At 37.0% G+C, this 18,652-nt stretch overlaps 1 protein-coding gene across 3 annotated transcripts in view; it reads right to left on the bottom strand.

The window, feature by feature from the left end:
* Positions 1–18,652, bottom strand: part of SLC26A8 (solute carrier family 26 member 8) — a 103,669-nt gene that overhangs the window by 74,981 nt on the left and 10,036 nt on the right. The gene's annotated exons all lie outside the window — the stretch shown is intronic.

Below are 18,652 nucleotides of genomic sequence, written 5' to 3'. Positions count from 1 at the left end.
ACTGATCTCTGTATCAGTCATTTATAACTATAAATTAATATGTAGACTTTTGACTCAGGGGAAGATAGTGCTTATCCTGTGGACTTAAATACTTCGAATTTTTTCATTGTAAATTAATAAGCAATGGTGTGTTATAAATCAGCTCCATGCAGTTAGTAATTATAGGTACAGCTGGAAGATGGATCCACTCTAGGAGTATTGGCAACATCAAGTTTCTGGATCTACCAGGTTGAAGGCAGTGATATTCCAGTGTGTGGTAATTTCACTAAGGAAATTACCTCTGCCTTTTAATTTCTTTGAGAAACAGTTAGCTAGTCTGTTTTTTTCTGGTGGTGATATTAACAATGACATGGTAAGAGAAGTGTTTAATTTCTAAAAGCTGAACACTAACCCTATGGATAGATGAAATGTCCATCTTCTGCCTCCTTTCTTTCTATCTTAAAGATACCTTTAAACTGGGTTCCTTAGCAATAAGTAAATGATTGAGATGGAAACTTCATCCACCTCCTGTGATTCCAGTACCAAACTCACCAATGGACATTTGATGACATGATCCAAAAACTACATAAATTAACGAAGAACAGAATGCTGCATAAGCGATATTGAGAGGAGGAATCAGTTGCCTCGCCAGCAAACTAAAGGTCAGGACTGAAAAGCAAGATAATTTAAGTAAGAAAAGGTTGCTTGTCTCTTAAAAGTTACCTTAAAACTATAAGGAATACTTAAAATAAAAAAAAGATCTATGTATGTAATCGCTCACTGAGTATATGTAACAGTGCCCTTTGACATATAGTTCTTAATTAGTATCTTTTTTTGCCTTCTTCGATTCCTAGCTTCTCTTACTATCATTTTACCACATGCATTTACATCTCAATTCTAAATCAGGCAGAAATACCTTTTACTGTGAGGTCTTCATGATAATCGTGGAAAGCAAACATCACAGCAAAAAGAATTCTAATTCCATAAGCTCAGAAGTAGGATCTCCACCCCTGCCCAAGTCTAGCACAAGAAGGCCCTGAGAATCCTCCAGGGCAGAAGACGAAGCTGGAGAGCAAGGCAAGAATCACACTTAATGACTGGACTCGAAGTTGGTATGTGTTGTCTCTCTTCCATATGCCAATCACTCCAATCTCCTCTTTTACCTCCTTTTTCATATTTCCTTTTCTGAAAAGCACTATGAGAATTTGAAAATTTTGAAACAGCTGGATTAACATGGTGTTGACATTTCAAGCCCACACCTCCTAACCTGAGGACCTCTTTTCGATTTGCATCATACCACTGTGCTCATCTGAATTCAGTTATGAGTCCCATGAGCAGATTTACAGTCTTAGACACACAAAACTATTTTTTTCATGGAAAAAAATTTAAAATACATTAAAATAGAGTAAAATGAACTCTTACGTATCCATCATGCACTTCAACAATGGTCAACTCACGGCCAACTATCTCATTTCATCTATGCCCCCACTCCTCTCCCACCCTACACTATTTTTAAGCAAATCACAGACATTACATAATTTCATCTGTAGATACTTCAGTATGTATTTCCAAAAGATGACTCTTAAATTTAACTATAATACCATTATCACACTTAAGAAATTAATAATGATTCTTGAACATTAGCAAATATGCAGTCAATGTCCAAATCCTCCTGATTATTTTATAAGTGGTTGTTGTGGTAGAGGGCCTGAAAGATGGCTCCCAATGATCCCTGCCAACTGTTATGCATGCCTTTGTGCAATCTCCTTCCCTTAAACGTGAGCTGGACCTAGCAACTTGCATGTAAAGAATAGAACGCAACAAAAATGACGGAATGTCACTTCTGAGATTAGGTTGCAAAAGACTGTGGCTTCTGTCCTGGTTGCTCTCTAGCTCTGTCTTGCTCACGCAGATCATCTGGTGCCAGAGGTGGCTTCATGGGAGTGAGAACGGTACAGTCACACAGACCCCTGGGCTTAGAGCCCTGGTTTAATGCTCTCCTATCACCATCTTGAGATTCTGGATAATTGTTGAACTAGGTGCCCCACATATTATGTACCTAGTCCTGCCAGTTGCCATGTTGTGGGGACCTATGAAGAGGTCCACATGGTGAGGAAATTAAGCCTGCCAGTAACCAAATGATTGAGCTTGGAAGCAGATTTTCCTGCTTCAGTAGACCCTCCTGAGAGACTGAGCAACCTCCTGAGAGACCCGAGCCAGAGATATTGTGGGTTTGGGGATGATCTATTACATTTTGTGCTTCATTTGTTTTGCAATCTGTGAGTTTAAATCAGGACCCAAATAAGGCCCTCACATTACAACTGGTTGATATGATGTCTCTTAAGTCTCCTGTAATCTGTAGGTTCCCCCTCCACTTTATTTTCCTAAGCAAGGCCCTATGATTACAAGAAACAGAAAACCTACTCAAATTGCTTAAATAAAATAGGAAATTTATTAAACTACACAAACCGCAGCTGAGCCTCAGTAGAGACTGAAACCAGAACTAAAAAGCCATTAAGATCCATGGTGGCTATTTCCTTATTCTCTGTCTCAGGGGTTGCATAGTCTCCTGCCTTTGTTTTCACTTTGGGGCTATTATGAACAATATGGTTATGAATATTCTTGTACATGCCTCCCGGCGCACAGATGTACAAGCTTCTCAAGGTTATATACTCTGCAGCATAACTGCTGGGGCATTTACTAGATAAAGCCAAACTGTTTTCCAAACGGTTGTACAGCTCACACTAGTTCTCACTGTCCTCATCTGTGTTAGCACATAATACTGTCAGATTTTTAATTTGGTGTGTATAGTGATAATACTCTCAATTTGTATTTTCACTTCATTGACTGCTAATAAGGTTGAGTACCCTTAGTGAGGTGTTTCCTTATGGATTTGTAGGAGTATATACATTATAGATATAGGTCCTTTGTTGGCTATATGTGTTGCAAATATTTTCTCCCATTCTGTGGTTTGCTTTTTCAATCTTTATTGTATCTTTTTTTTTTTTTTTTGCCCCCATTTTTCTACCAATCCATCCTTACACTGGACAAAGGGGAGTGTGGTCCATATGGCTTTCCCAATCACATTGTCACCCCTCATAAGCTATGTTTTTATACAATCGTTTTCAAGATTCAAGGGTTCTGGGTTTTAGTTCGATAGTTTCAGGCATTTACTGCTAGCTATTCCAATTCATTAGAACCTAAAAAGGGTTGTCTATATTGTGCATAAGAGTGCCCACCAGAGTGACCTCTCGGCTCCTTTTGCAATCTCTCTGCCACTGAAGCTTATTTCATTTCCTTTCACATCCCTCTTTTGGTCAAGAAGACGTTCTCCATCCCATCATCCTGGGTCTAGATTTCTCCCCAGAAGTCATATTCCACATTGCCAGGGAGATTTACACCCCTGGGTGTCAGATCCCACGTAGTGGGGAGGGCAGTGATTTCACATGCCAAGTTGGCTTAGCTAGAGAGAGGGCCCCATCTGAGCAACAAAGAGGCATTCAGGAGGAGGCTCTTAGGCACAATTATAGGCAGGCCTAGCTTCTCCTTTGCAGCAACAGTCTTCCCAAGGGCAAGTCCTCTGGTAGACATCTCAGCCCATCAAACCACCAGTCCCCTATGTCTGTGAGCACACCAGCAACCACTGAGGTGAAGCCCAACACCCCTGCATTCTCCACCAGCTCCTCAAGGGGGCTCTGCATACTTTTTTCATTTTTTTTTAAATTAATTCTTTTTTTAAAATTAACGATTAACTATTAAAAAAAAAACAAACACATACAACAAAAAAAATGTTCAAACAGACCATAACAAGGGAGTAGGAAAAAGACAACTAACCTAAAATAACTACTTTACCCCAAGAAAGAAACCTAATATAGCAACATTTCTGTGAACTTGTTCCTACCATACCCACCAGAAATTAACAAACCATAGTCATTCCTGGGCATTCCCAGAATGTTAAATTTACCCATGATAGCTTATCTGTTCTTATTGGGTTATCATTGCCCTTTCATTAACTGCTCTCTATCACTTGTTCCCCTACATTCTACATTATAAACCATTTATTTTCCATTTTTCAATGTTCACATTAGTGGTAGCATATAATATTTCTCTTTTTGCACCTGGCTTATTTCACTCAGCATTATGTCTTCAAGGTTCATCCACGTTGTCATATGTTTCATGATATTGTTCCTTTTTACTGCCGCGTAGTATTCCATCGTGTATATATACCACATTTTATTTATCCGCTCATATGTTGAAGGACATTTGGGTTGCTTCCGTCTCTTGGCAATTGTGAATAATGCTGCTATGAACATTGGCATGCAGATATCTGTTCATGTCACTGCTTTCCAATCTTCCGGGTATATACCGAGAAGTGCAATCGCTGGATCGAAGGGTAACTCTAGATCTAGTTTTCTAAGGAACTGCCAGACTGACTTCCAGAGTGGCTGAACCATTCATTATACAGTCCCACCAACAATGAATAAGAGTTCCAATTTCTCCACATCCCCTCCAGCATTTGTAGTTTCCTGTTTGTTTAATGGCAGCCATTCTAATTGGTGTGAGATGGTATCTTGTTATGGTCTTAATTTGCATCTCTCTAATAGCTAGTGAAGCTGAACATTTTTTCATGTGTTTCTTGGCCATTTATATTTCCTCTTCAGAGAACTGTCTTTTCATATCTTTTACCCATTTTATAATTGGGCTGTCTGTACTATTGTCCTTGAGTTGTAGGATTTCTTTATATATGCAAGATCTCAGTCTTTTGTCAGATACATGGTTTCCAGAAATTTTTTCCCATTGAGTTGGCTGCCTCTTCAGCTTTTTGACAAATTCCTTTGAGGTACAGAAACTTCTAAGCTTGAGGAGTTCCTATTTATCTGTTTTTTCTTTTGTTGCTTGTGCTTTGGGGTGTAAGGTCTAGGAAGTGACTGCCTAATACAAGGTCTTGAAGATGTTTCCCTACATTACCCTCTAGGAGTTTTATGGTACTGTCTTTTATATTGAGATCTTTGATCCACTTTGAGTTAACTTTTGTGTAGGGTGTGAGGTAGGGGTCCTCTTTCATTCTTTTGGAGAAGGATATCCAACTCTCCCAGCCCCATTTGTTGAAAAGACTGTTATGTCCCAGTTCAGTGGCTTTGGGGACCTTATCAAAGATCAGTCAGCCATAGATCTGGGGGTCTATCACCAAATTCTCAATTCAATTCCATTGATCAATATGTCTATCTTTATGCCAGTACCATGCTGTTTTGACTACTGTGACTTTATATAAGCTTCAAAATCAGGGAGTGTTAAGTCCTCCCACTTTGTTTTTCTTTTTTTAGAGTGCTTTTAGCAATTCGAGATGTCTTCCCTTTCCAAATAAATTGATAACTAGATTTTCCAAGTCTGCAAAGTAGGTTGTTGGAATTTTGATTGGGATTGCATTGAATCTGTAGATGAGTTTGGGTGGAACTGACATCTTGATGACATTTAGCCTTCCTATCCATGAACATGGAATATTTTTCCATCTTTTAAGGTCCCTTTCTATTTCTTTTAGTAGAGTTATGTAGTTTTCTTTGTATAGGTCTTTTACATCTTTAATGAAGTTCATTGCTAGCTACTTGATTTTTTTAGTTGCTATTGAAAATAGTTTCTTTTCCTTGAGTCTCTTCACTTTGTTCATTTCTAGCATATAGAAACATTACTGACTTATGTGTGTTAATCTTGTATCCTGCTACTTTGCTAAATTTATTAGCTCTAGTAGCTGTATTGTTGATTTCTGAGGGTTTTCCAGATATAAGACCATATCGTCTGCAAGTAATGACAGTTTTACTTCTGCCTTTCCAATTTGGATGCCTTTTATTTCTTTATCTTGCTGGATTGCCCTGGCTAGCACTTCTAGCACAATGTTGAATAACCATGGTGACAGTGGGCATATTGTCTTTGAATGAATAGAAGTTCTTAACTTTTATTTAATTCAATTTATCAGTCCTTTCCTTTTGAGAAAGTGCTTTTCATGTCTTGTTTAAGAAATCTTTTTCCACTTCAGGATCAAGAAAATATTCTCCTATATTATTCCTAAAAGACTTTACTATTTTTCTTTTCACATTTAGGTTTTTAATCAACTGGGAATAGATTTTTTTGTAGGGTATGAAGTAGGAATCTATATATATTTATCATCTCTGTGACTCTCTTTTCTGGTTCATTGGCCCAACTGTCTATCTCTGCAATACCACACTGCCTAAATTACCTTTCTTTATTTCTTCCCTTTTTATTGTGCAAGATAACATACATATAAAAATGCATTAAAATATATACCAAGTTTAATCAATATTAACAAAACAAACACCCATGTAACCACACCCCAGGTCTTTGATCACAATTCCATTCCTCCCCACAGAAGTATTCACTATTTTGACTTTTGTGAAAATAATTTCTTTGGTTTTCTTTATAGTTTTACATTGATGTACACATCCCTAGACAATATTTTAATTCAGCCTGCTTTTGAATTTTATATTAATGGAATTACACTGTATATGATTCTTTTGATTTCTGCTTCTTTTGCTCAGTATTATGTATACAAGTCATCCATGTTCTGGTGAGTTCCTCTAGATTGTTCGTTTGCATTCTAGGTAGCATTCCTATATATGAATATATGAATGTTATTCATTCTATTTTAAATGTGCATTATCTTAAATTTTATAATTTATATTAAGTTTTGAGAGCTGGAGGAGCAAATTTTCCCATGTTGTTGTTGTTCTTCAAAGGAGTTCAGCTATTCATGGCTTGTTGCACTTACATGTGCATTTTATAATCCATTTATAAGTTTCCAGAAAAAAAATCCCATTGGGATTTACATTGAGATTGTAATGAATCTACAAATCTATTTTGGAAGAACTAATTTAGAAATATTGAGTCTTCCAATCCAGAAATATGATATCTTTCCCCTTATTTAAGTCCTTTTTAATATTACTCAATAAGGTTGTATAATGTCTCAATAAAGGTCTTGCACATCTTTTCTTAGTTTCATTCCAAGTTACTTTATATTTATTATGCTTTGGTAAATTATATCTTTTTAAAATTTTCACTTTCTGTTAACTGCAGATATATAGGAATATAATTGAATTTTGTATACTGAATTTGTATCCAGCAACCTTGATAGAATCTTATTACTTCTAATAATTTATCTGCAGATTCTTCTTAATTCTTGTATTAGTCAGGGTCCTCTAGGGAAATAGAACCAACAGGAGAGATCTGTAAATATGAAAATTATAAAAGTGTCTCCTGCAACTCTGGAGATGCACAAATCCAAATTCTGTAGGGCAGGATGCACGACTCCAAATTCCATAGGGCAGGTTGTGGGCTGGCAACTTCGATGATGGTCTTTGATGAACTCCCCAGGAGAGGCTGGCTAGCTGAAGAAGAAATACAAAAGGTCTTCTCCCTTAAAAGTCTTCAACTGATTGGATTAAATCCAACTGATTGTATTCTCTCATTGTGGAAGACACTCCCTTAGTTGACTGTAGATGTAATCAGCCACAGATACAATCAAGTATCTATTTATTAACCAGCCACAAATGTCCTTGCAGTAACGGTTATCCTAGTGTTATCCCAGAAAACTGGGCGCCATCACCTGGCCAAGTTACAATGAATCACATTTTTTCTACATAAAAAACCATTATCTCTGAATAATGAGGTTTTGTTTCTTCCTTTACAATCCTATACCCTACATTTCTTTTTTCTTGTTTTAATACATTGCATATCAATTCTAATATAATGAATAGCCCCTATTTACTAACTCTCCCTTGCCCACATTTACTTTTTTTAATTCAATTTTATTGAGATATATTCATATACCAATCATCCAAAGTGTACAGTTGTTCACAGTACCATTATATAGTTGTGCATTCATCATCACAATCAATTTTTGAACATTTTCATTACTCCAAAAAAAATAAAAATGAGAATTAAAATTAAAGTAAAAAAGAACACCCAAGGAGAACCTAAGATGGTGGCTAGGTGAGACAGGGCAAAAAAACACCTCCATGAAAAATACTAGATAAAAGCCAGAAAAAGACCCAGAACACCAGTTCCAGCGATGCACCAGCTGGACAAGGTCTGCCAAATCCACAGGGACCATACATTTGATGAAACCAGGGGTCTGCACTCTGAAACGAGTGAGTGAGCTGGCTGAAAGTCTGGTGGCTGTGCTGCGGTGTGGGGAAATGGTGGGTTGGTGTTTGCAGATGGACTAGTTCTTTAAAAAAAAAAAACAATCTGGGATCATCTGTGGATATTACGGGGAGAACCGTGCAGTGGAGCACGGCAGGAGTGGTCTGGGCCAATGCCTCGGTGTCTGGCGTGGAGGATACCCCTTCCCACACCTGCTGCTGATTGTCTCGGGGCCAGGGGAGCAGAGGGGAGCCATAAGGAGAAAGAAACCACCCCCCTTGCAGCCATCTCCCTGGCGGGCTGGGGACACTCCTGCCTGGGGCCAGACCCACAGCCCAGAGCCATGCCAAGAAACCCACTGTGACAGGGAGTCTTTCCTGCAGCACCGTGCACACACCATATCGGCCATGGACAGTGGCCTTTAGTGCACCCACAGCTAATTGTCCCAGAGCTGGGAAGGTGGAGCTGTGCAAAAAGGCGGAAATTAACATGCCCCATTCAACCATCTTTAAAGCAGGCTGGGAACGCCCCTGCATGGCCCGGCAGCCCAGGGCTTCCCTGGAGGGCTGGCGCGCACTTGTGACGTGGCACAACCTTCCCTCAGCAGAGGTCCTGGAAGAACACAGCTGAGAAGGGGGACCCGCTCAGAAATCCCAGGGACCCTATGCCAATACCAAGGACTTGTGGGTCAGTGGCAGAGACAATCTGTGGCAAGACTGAAATGAGGCTTAGGCTCTTACAACAGCCTTAAATCTCTGGGAACACCTAGGAGGTTTGATTATTAAAGCTGCCCTGCCTCCCTAACCACCCAGACACATGCCACACATTCAGGGCAGACAGCACCAACAACACATCCAAATTTAGTGCACCAATTGAACCCCACAAGAATCAGATCCCCACACACCACAAAGACAAAGTTGGGGAGAACTGACTTGAGGGGAATAGGTGACTCGTGGATGCCATCTGCTGGTTAGTTAGAGAAAGTGTATGAGACCAAGCTGTGGATCTGACAAATCAGAGATCAAGTAAAGCAAACACCAAGAGGCCAAAAACAACAGAAAATCTTAAAGCATATGATAAAACCAGACAATAAGGAGAACCCAAACCCAAACACCCAAATCAAAAGATCAGAAGAGACACAGTACTTGGTGCAATTAATCAAAGAACTAAAGACAGACAATGAGAGCATGGCACAGGATATAAAGGACATAAAGACCCTAGAAGAGCATAAAGAAGACATTGCAAGAGTAAATAAAAAAAATAGAAGATCTTATGGAAAGAAAAGAAACTATTGGCCAAATTATAAAGACTCTGGATACTCATAATACAAGATTAGAGGAAGCTGAACAATGACTCAGACTCTTTGAGGCCCACAGAATGGAAAATGAAAGAACAAAAGAAAGAATGGGGAAAAAAATGAAAAAATCGAAATGGATCTCAGGGATATGATAGATAAAATAAAACGTCCAAATTTAAGACTCATTGGTGTCCCAGAAGGGGAAGAGAAGGGTAAAGGTCTAGAAAGAGCATGCAAAGAAATTGTTGGGGAAAACTTCCCATACCTTCTACACAATATAAATACACAAAGCATAAATGCCCAGCGAACTCCAAATAGAATAAATTCAAATAAACCCACTCCAAGACATATTCTGATCAGACTCTCAAATACTGAAGACAAGGAGCAAGTTCTGAAAGCAGCGAGAGAAAAGCAACTCACCACATACAAAGGAAACAACAGAAGATTAAGCTGTGACTACTCAGCGGCCACCATGGAGGCGAGAAGGCAGTGGCATGACATATTTAAAATTCTGAGAGAGAAAAATTTCCAACCAAGAATACTTTATCCAGCAAAACTCTCCTTCAAATTTGAGGGAGAGCTTAAATTTTTCACAGACAAACAAATGCTGGGAGATTTTGCTAATAAAAGATCTGCCCTACTTAAGATACTAAAGGGAGCCCTACCAACAGAGAAACAAAGAAAGGAGAGAGAGAGATAGAGAATTTTAACAGACATATATAGAACATTACATCCCAGGTCACCGGGACACACATTCTTCTCTAGTGATCACGGATCTTTCTCCAGAATGGACCATATGCTGGGACATAAAACAAGCCTCAATAAATTAAAAAACAACAACAACAAAAATGAATTTGTTCAAAGCACATTCCCTGACCACAATATAAATAGAAGTCAATAACCATCAGAGACTTGGAGAATTCACAAATAACCTGAGGGTAAAAATGAGGGGGGAGATGAAAACATTCCTAGATAATCAAAAGTTGAGGGACTTCATCACCAGTAGATCAGTCCTATAAGAAATGCTAAAGGGAGTTGAGCAGGCTGAAAGGAAGGGACACTAAACAATTGACTAAAACTACATGAAGAAATAAAGATTTCCAGTAACGATCACATGGCAAATATAAATACCAATACTACTGTATTTTTTATTTCTAACTCCACTATTTACTTCCTACAGGATCTAAAATACATGAAGTATAATGATAAATCAGTGGTTTTGGACTCAATGTAAAATATGTAATTTTTGACAAGAACTACATAAAGGTGGGGGAATGATGGAGTATAGGAACATAGTTTATGTGTCCTATTGAAATTAAGTTGGTATCAAAGAAAAACAAGATTGTTATAGATTTAAGAGGTTAAATTTAAGCCCCATGGTAAACACAAAGAAACTATCAGAGAATATGACCATAAAGATGAAAAGTAGAGTATGAGTTACAAGAAGTGGGGAAAGGGGCAAAGGGGAGTTAAGAAATGAGTGTAGGGTTTCTGTTTGGGGTGAAGGGAAATTTCTAGTAATGGATGGTGGGAAGGTGATAGCATTGCAACATTCTAAATGTGATTAATCTCACCAATGGAATGCTAGGGAAGGGTTGGAATGGGAAGATTTAGGCTGTATATATGTTTCCACAAGTGAAAAAAAAGTCTAAATAGATGACAATTAAATGCCAAGGATGATCCTGGATGGGATCTGAGGATGGAGGAGAGGAGGCTCAAAGGGACACAGATGGGACATAAGGAAAAAAAAGGAAATATAGAATGTAAGCTTTGTATGGGCTTAATGGGATTGCATAAAACAATGTTCTTGTTCATGGGAAATGTATATGTGAATCATAGTTTGTTCAGAGATGTGTGCAGCTTGCTCTCATATGTTCAGAGGACAGAGCAATAGATGATGGATGATAGATAGGGAGGGAAAGAAAGAAATGGTGGTGTAACAGGGTGTTAAAGTTGGTGGATCAGGGTATTGGGGGAGGGGGGAGAGGTGTGCTGGGGTTCTGTGTATGGGGTTTGTATTGTTTTTGCAACTGTTCCTGTAAGTCTGAATTTATTTCAAAATAAAATTAAAAAAAAAAAGAACACCCAAAACATACCATCCCCTCATCCCCCTCTATTATTCATTTAATTTTTGTCCCCATTTTTCTACTCATCTGTCCATACAATGGATAAAGGGATTGTGAGCCACAGGATTTTCACAATCACAAGGTCACACCGTTTAAGCTATACGTTTATACAGTCGTCTTCAAGAATCAAGGCTACTGGGTTGCAGTTTAACAGTTTCAGGTATTTCCTTCTTGCTGTTCCAATACACTAAAAACTAAAAAGGGCCCACATTTACTTTTGATAAGAAACATGTAACATGAAGAGAAAATCTTTTGAAATTTAGGGTTTCAAATAACTTACCAATACAGAGAAGGTAAGAGAATTACTTGGTGTGCTGGTTTGGAGCTGTTATGCACCCCAGAAAAGGCCATGATTTTTTGTGTTTGTTTGTTTTGTTGTTGTTGTTGTTGTTGTTTTTAAAACAAAAAACAAAAAGCAGCTTTATTGAGCTTTAATTCACACCCCATACAATTCACCCATTTAAAATGTACAGAACAATAGTTTTTAGTGTGTTCACAAATAGGTGCAACCATCACCACAATCAATTTTAGAACATTTTCATCACGCCAAAAAGAAACTCTGTACCTTTTAGCTATCACCCTTTACCCCCTTCTCATCCCTCCCACCCCTAAGCAACCACTAATATACTTTTTGTCTATAGATTTGCCTATTCTAGAAATTTCATATAAATGGAATCATAATATATGGTCTTTGGTGACTCGCTCCTTTCATTTAGCATGTTTTCAAGGTTCATCCATGTGGCAAAGCAATGTCTTTAAAGAAACATCAGATATACATGCATGGTGACCACCTGTTCTGGTTTGTTAATGCTGCCATTTTGCAAAACACCAGAAATGGATTGGCTTTTATAAAGGGGATTTATTTAGTTACAAAGTTATAGTCTTAAGGCCATGAAGTGTCCAAGGTAAGGCATCAAAAGTAGGGTACCTTCACTGGAGACAGGCCATTGGCATCCAGAAAACCTCTGTTAGCTGGGGAGGCATGTAGCTGGCGTGTGCTTTCTCCCAGGTTACTTTTCTAGGCTGCAGTTATCTCCAAAATGTCAGCATCAGCTTTCAATGGCCATTTTCAACATGTCTTTCTAAGCAGCTCTGAGTTCCTTGTTTGTCAGCTCTTTTATATGGCTCCAGAGATTTAATTCAGACTCACCCTGAATGGGTGGGGTAACACCTCCATGGAAATTATCCAATCAAAGATCTTGCCCACAGTTGATTGAGTTACATCTCCATGGAAACACTAATCAATAGGTTCCATCTTAAATCAACACTAATACATCTGCCCCCACAAGATTGCATCAAAGAACATGGCATTTTGGGGGACATAATACATCCAAACTGGCACACCACCTAATTCTGGTTTGCCTGGGACTTTCCCAGTTTTAGCGCTGAAAGTTCCATGTCTCAGAAAACCCCTCTGTCCCAGGCAAACCAGTTACAATTGGCCAATCTGCGATATGAGGTTATATCTCTGATTTTATGTAGTACTGTGGGGATTAATTCATGCCAGAAACAAAATTATAAGAGTAACCTTGCTTTGAGAAAATCCTATTTATAAAATTTAGACTTCTAAAAAGTTAGACCTTTCAAAATAGGTAAATCAGGCACACTCACCCATTTTTTAAAAAATATGAATTTATAGTTTCACTCCTCTCTTAAATAACATCTCACTTAGTCTGCTTTGAATATAAAACACATACTTGTAAGAGTTTCATTTATAACTCACTCTTTCAGGAGTTTGTATACCACTCAAGTCAAAACCCAGGGTAGAGACGTTCATATCAAAGAGCCTCAATCCAGAATTAGAAATGGGCTTTCTATAGTCATTTCCAAATTAATTTTTGGAAATCAGAGTGCATTTTCCCAGGCCATGTTGTTTTAATCCATTCTTGTGGGTGCAGACCTATTGTGTGTGGGAACTTTTGATTAGGTTATTTCAATTGAGATGTGATCCAGCATATTCAAGGTGAGTCTTAATCCTTTACTGGAGTCCTTTATGAGAGGATAAAAGGCAGAGACATTTGAAAAGAGCAGAGAGAGAGAGAGAAATGCCCTGGAGATGCTAAGAGAGGACACACAGATGCTCAGAGAGAAAGCCACTGGAATCAGAAGCTGAAAGCAACAAAACTCAGAGAGAAGGACCAGCAGACGCTGGCCATATGCCTTCCCATGTGACAGAGGTGTCCCAGATGCCGGCGGCCTTTCTTCAGAGAAGGTATCCTCCTATTGTTGCCTTATTTGGGACATTTTCATGCCTAAGAACTGTAAATTGTAACTTAAAATAAATCTCCATTGTAAATGCCAATCCATTTCTGGTATATTGCATTTCGGCAGCTTTAGCAAACCAAAACACTTGGTAACAGTCTGAGAATTAAATTGCCTAGTCTCAGTTAGGCTTAGGCTGTGGAGGAGAAGAGGGAAAGAAAGTTGCCAAACTTTCCAGCACTTTAAAATATATATATATATATATATATATATATATATATATATATATATATATTATTTGGAACTAATTCTAGACTTACAGAAAAGCTACAAAAATAATACAGTTTCCATATATCCCTCACCCAGTTTCTCCCATTAACATCTTACATAAATATAGTACAATGATCAGAATCAGGAAATTAACATTGGAAATCAGCTAAATGAAACACCTTATTTGAAGCTCACCAATTTTTCCACTAACATTCTTTTTCTGTTCCAAGATTCTTTCCAGGGTCCCACGTTTCAGTTAGATGTTATTTTTCCTTAGTCGTGCAATCTGTAACTGTTCTCAATCTTTACTTGCCATTCATGATTTTGACCCCTTTGAAGAGTATTAATTGGTCAGTTATTTTGTCCGATAACTTTCAATTTGAGTTTGTCTGATATTTTCTCATGATTGTACCAAGACTGTGCATTTGGGGCAAGAATACTACAGAACTGATGTTGTGTCATTGTTAGTATCAGAGGGTTCAACAATATTGATAGGACTTTTTACGATGATGCAGACACTGATCACTTGGTTAAGGTGGTTTCTTCCAGGTTTTCTCACTGTAAATTAGTAGAGTCCTTTATGAGAGGACTCTTGGGGGAGATATTTTGAAACTATGCAAATCCTATTTCTTCTCAAACTTTCAGCCACTAATTTTAGTATCCAATACTGGGGTTTGTCTACAATTATTACTGTGCTGTTTGCCTAATGGTGATTTTCTATTTTCTTATTTTTGTCTACACTTATAAATTGAAATTCTAGTCTAGTACCTTTTTAATACTTCACCATGTAGTATTTTTGTCTCATTTGAAGATAATTATTGTTCTTAGGTACTATCTATTCAAAGTAAAACTTTTGAATTTTCCACACTAACGATTAGTTCATTATTCACACTACTTAAAAATAATATATAATCCCTTAGTCAGTTAGCAAGGATTGCCTGGATTCATTCTTTCATACAGTTATATACTCATTTTTATTCAACGAATCTCTTTTGAGTGCCTACACTGTGCTTGATGTGTGCTGGATGCTTAGTTATACATCCTAATGCCATCCTTCTTTTGGTACTAAATTACACTAACGATTTGGTAATGTAGCAATGGGATGTCCTCCAACTTTGACAATAATTGAAGGCTCTGTGATAGTTGGAGCCCAGTAGGGGACTCACAGTCGGAGTATGAGTGCCATTGAGAAAGTGCCAGTGAGTGCTTTCTCACTGCAGCTGTATGATAAGAACACCCTAGAGATTCTGTTACTTTCCTGGGGGTAAATCTACTCATAGAAATAAATCTTCCTGGTTTGTAGCTGCCCCAGAGAAATTTCTTTTTGCAGGAGTGCTACTAGCACATATGACACCTTTGCATGAAATTTAAAAGGTACTCCGTTTTTTCTGGAAATGCATGGCTGGTGCAATATTTAAAAAAAAAATCAGTTAATACAATTTGCCATATTAGCTGTCTAAAGAGAAAAAACACATGATGATATCAATAGATTTAGAAAGAGCATTTGACAAAATACAACATTACTATATGATAAAAATTGTTAGCAAACTAGAATAGAAGAGACTTCCTCAACCTAATAAAGGGCATCTAAAAAATCCCACAGCTCACATCATACTTAATAGTAAGAGTGAATGCTTTCTCCTTAAGATCAGGAACAAGGCAAGAATTTCTGCTCTCACCACTCTTATTCAACATAGTACTAGATGTCCTGGCCAGTACAATAAGCAAGAAAAAGTCATAAAATGCATTCAGATTGGAAAGAAATAGATAGAACTGTTCCTATTCATAGCTGACATGATTATATATATAGAAAATCCCAGGAATCTACAAAATATTCTTAGAGTTAATAACAGAGTTGCAGGATACAAGGTCAACACACAAAAATCAATTGTATTCCTAGATATATAAAATGAACAGTTGGAAACTGAAAAAAATTAAATATTTACAGTGCATCTTCAAAATAACATACTTAGGAATAAATCTAACAAAACATGTACAGAATCCGTATGCTGAAAAAAATTACAAAAGAATGATGAATGAATTCAAAGAATACCTAAATAAATGGAAAGACATACTGTGGTCATGGATAGGAAGATTCAACATAACAAAGATGTCAGTTCCCCCAAAAGTGAGCTACAGATTTAATGCAATACCTGACAAAAACTAAGCAGGAATTTTTGTAGATATAGATAGTCTGATGCTAAAATTTATATAGAAGAGTAAAGGAACTCAAATAAAACAATTTTGAAAAAGAACAGAGCTGGAGAAAACACACTACCCAATATTAAGGCTCCCTATAAAGCTACAATAATCAAGACCTGGTATTGGCAAAGGAATAGACACGTAGAACAATGGAACAGATAAAGAATCTAAAATAGACCCACAAAAATATGGTGATTTGATCTTTGACAAAGGTGCAAAACCAATTCAACAGAGAAAGGGTACTCTTTTTCTAAAAAAAAATGGTGTTGAAAATGCAACACAATAAACATCAGGCCTTATACAAAGATAAACGCAAAATAGATGGTAGATCTAAATGTAAAATATAAAACTAAAAAACTTTTAGAAAAGGAACATAGAAAATCTTCATGATTTGGGGTTTGGTGAGAGTTCTTAGATAGCAAAAGCACAAAAAAAGCATAAAAGAAAAATAATTATAAATTGGATTTCATCAAATTAAAAATTTTTGTCCTGCCAAAGATGCCAAAAAGAGAATGAAAAGACAAGCTACAGATTGAAAGAAAATATTTACAAATCACATATCTCACCCAGGACTTGTATTCAGCATATATAACATATTCTCAAAAATCAACAGTAAGAAAACAAAATCCCAATCTTAAATATGGGCAAATATTGTACACCAACAAAATAGATAATCCATACGAAATGGACAAATTCCTGAAAATGCACGAATTACCTAAACTGACTCAAAAAGAAATTGAAAATCTCAATAGACTCATAATAAGCAAAGAGATTGAATCAGTAATCAATCCCAAGAAAAACCCAAGGCCAGATGGCTTCACACATGAATTCTACCAAACATTCAAAGAAGAAATAACACCAATCCTTCTCAACCACAAAAAAATATTGAAGAGGAGAGAAACTTTCTAACTCATTCTATGAGGCCAGCATTATCCTGATTCCAAAGCCAGATAAAGATATTACAAGAAAAGAAAATTAGAGACCAATATCCCTTATATATAGATGTAAAAATCCTCATCAAAATACTACCAAGCTGAATCCAAAAGCATATTAAAAGGATTATACACTATGACCAAGTGGGATTTATCTCAGGAATAAAAGGGTGGTTCAATATAAGAAAATCAATCAATGCAATACATCACATTAATAGGCAAAGGAAAAAAACATAGGATCATCTCAATAGATACAGAAAAGGCATTTGGCAAAATCTTTTCATGATAAAAACACTCAGGAAACTTGGAATAAAAGGAAACTTCCTCACCATGATAAAGTCTATCTATGAAAAACCTAAGGTAAAAATCATACTCAGTGGATAAAGACTAAAAGCTTTCCCCCTAAGGTAAGGAAGAAGACAAGGACGTCCGACTTTTACCGCTGCTATTGAACACTGTACTGGAAGTTCTAGCCAGGGGAATTAGGGAAGAAAAAAATAAATAACAGGCATCCAAACTGGAAAGGAGGAAGTAAAACTATCTCTATTGGCAGATGACATGATCCTGTATACAGAAAATACAAAAGAATCCACAAGAAAATTACTAGAGCTAATAAATGAAGTCAGCAAAATTGCAGGGTAAAAGATAAACATGCAAAAATCAGCTGTGTTTTTATACACCAGCAATGAACAATCCAAAAATGAAATTAAGGAAATTAAGAAAAATATTTCTATTTACAATAGCATCTAAAATAATAAAGTGTCCATGAATAAATTTAACCAAGGATGTGAAAGATTCACAAACTGAAAACAAAAAACATTGCTGAAAGAAATGAAAGGCATCCCTTGTAATGGATTGGAAGACTTAATATTTATATAGAAGAGTAAAGAGTAAGATATCACTGCTATGCAAAGTAATCTACAGATGCAATGCAATCCCTATCAAAATTCTAGCAGCCCAGGCTCTGTCTACAGAATGGAAAAGCTTATCCTCAGAGTCATATGGAATTGCAAGGGGCCTCAAACAGTCAAAACAATTTTGGGAAAGAAGACAAAGTTGGACATTTTACACTTCCTGATTTCAAAATTTACTGCAGATCTACAGTAATCAAAACAGTGTGGTACTGGCATAAGGATAGACATATAGACATGGAACAGAACTGAGAGTCCAAAAATAAACCCATACATTTATGGCCAATTGATTTTTTTTTTAAATTCAGTTTTTTTGAAATATATTCACATACCATACAATCATCCATGGTATACAATCAACTGTTCACAGTACAATCATATAGTTATGCATTCATCACCACAATCTATTTCTGAACATTTTCCTTACATCAGAAAGAATCACAATAAGAATAAAAAATAAAAGTAAAAAAAGAACACCCAAACCGTCCCCCCATCCCACCCTATTTGTCATTTAGTTTTTGTCCCTATTTTTCTATTCATCCATACACTAGATAAAGGGAGTGTGATCCACAAGGTTTT

This window comes from Choloepus didactylus, chromosome 7, assembly GCF_015220235.1.
Source record: "Choloepus didactylus isolate mChoDid1 chromosome 7, mChoDid1.pri, whole genome shotgun sequence".
NCBI classification, from domain to species: Eukaryota; Metazoa; Chordata; class Mammalia; order Pilosa; family Megalonychidae; genus Choloepus; species Choloepus didactylus.
Note: the sequence above shows the minus strand (reverse complement) of the source record. Positions and strands in the feature narration are given on the sequence as shown.